The sequence below is a fragment of the Sinocyclocheilus rhinocerous genome, unplaced genomic scaffold (genome assembly GCF_001515625.1).
Source record: "Sinocyclocheilus rhinocerous isolate Xijiao unplaced genomic scaffold, SAMN03320098_v1.1 scaffold6495, whole genome shotgun sequence".
NCBI classification, from domain to species: domain Eukaryota; kingdom Metazoa; phylum Chordata; class Actinopteri; order Cypriniformes; family Cyprinidae; genus Sinocyclocheilus; species Sinocyclocheilus rhinocerous.
This window is the reverse complement of record NW_015641510.1, coordinates 4857-6574: the sequence shown is the minus strand read 5'-3', so window position 1 is coordinate 6574 and position 1718 is coordinate 4857.

Below are 1718 nucleotides of genomic sequence, written 5' to 3'. Positions count from 1 at the left end.
TACTTGATAATGTCAGATCGCACATCATTACAACAACACTTACCATATTATCGCAGACGATGCTGTATCGCACACCCCAGACTCGATTTGAGTGAAAATGAATCATCCGCGGTTGTGCGCGCACTTGTTTGCACATGAGCATGAGTCTAATTGGCAGACGCCAGACCACTGATTCGTCAAACCTGCTTTCCTGCAGTCCGTGTTCTTCTGACTTCTGACTATTTAGCAAGTAACGAATATACTTCGGGGAAATGTATCGGAGTATAAGTATACATTTTATTAGGAAATGTAGTGGAGTAAAAGTAAAAGTTGGCTGAAATATAAAAACTCAAGTAAAGTACAGATACTCCCAAAATATACTTAAGTACTGTAACAAAGTATTATGACTTCGTTGCATTACACCACTGGCATTAGGACAGAGGAACAGGGAGAGAGAGAGAGAACACCAACACATATGCACCAAGTCACTCAAGTCAAAAATAAACACAAAAGTCACTTTCAAGTACGTAACACTCCTCCCCTCCCGAAAGATTATGCTACCACAGCCATAATCACAACATTTACTCTACATTTTCAGCACTATACGCCCAGGACAGCGTATCAGCAATCACATTCTCAGTGCCGCGTTCCGAATTCATTTTAAAACCTTGACTCTGATGGGTGGTGGGAAAAACAGTTCGATGAGTTAGTACGTACTCATCAGCAAGCACCGCAGCTGCAGACAAGGAACAAATTTTTTGCTCGTTCAAGTATAGTACTACATTTTCTGGAAGACAACTTTTGAAATCCTCTAACAATATTAACTCCTGGAAGCGCTCGAACGTAGTCGCTTCAGACGCAATACACCACTTCTGTAGCATTGTTCTTTTATCACAAGCAAACTCAAGAAAAGTTTGTTAAGGCAATTTGGTATGACTTCTGAATTTTTTTCTGTAAGCTTCTGGCACGAGTTCGTACGCTCTAAGAACTGCGGCTTTCAAAATGTCATACTCAAGCGAATCTTCAATGGGCAAGGCAGAGCAAACCTTTTGTGCCTTACCCACTAAGCTGCTCTGCAACATCACCGCCCACATGTCTTTCGGCCAACACAACTTACCCGCAACCCTCTCGAAAGTGGTGAAATAAGTGTCCACCTCAGATTCTCTAAACTGGGGAACGAGTTTCATGTTGCAGCTAGGATCAAACTGACTTACGCTACCCGAACCTTCTTGCTCACTATCAGCTGTTCTCGAGTGCTCCTTTGTTTAGTTAAACGAACCATGCGTGTTGTGCTCTTGCAGTTTAATTTCTAACTCAGGTTCTTTCAATTTCAGTGCCACAACAGGATCAAATTTGCGCACAGGAGGAACAAACGATTCCTACAGTAATATTCCAAGATAAATCAACTTGGAGACGATTTCTGTTTTAATCTCTGCTTTCCTCGCAGAGGACGAAATGGATATTTTAAAGAATTCAGCTATTTGCAGAAACTCTTTCTTTCGAAACCGATTTAACTGCTCCACAGAGGGAGAATCAATAAAAGCTTTGGTTATCAGCCTCCATAACGCACTCCCTCACCCAAATTCTCTTATCTACACAAGAGAAAAAAAATCTCAGTTACTCACCAAACTTGAGATTATTTTCACCAGAAGAATTGTGACTCTTGAGGACAAGCCCCCATTATGTTAAATGTATCAGTGGTGTGCCCTTTTTAATCAGACTGTGGTGTGTAGTGGGAG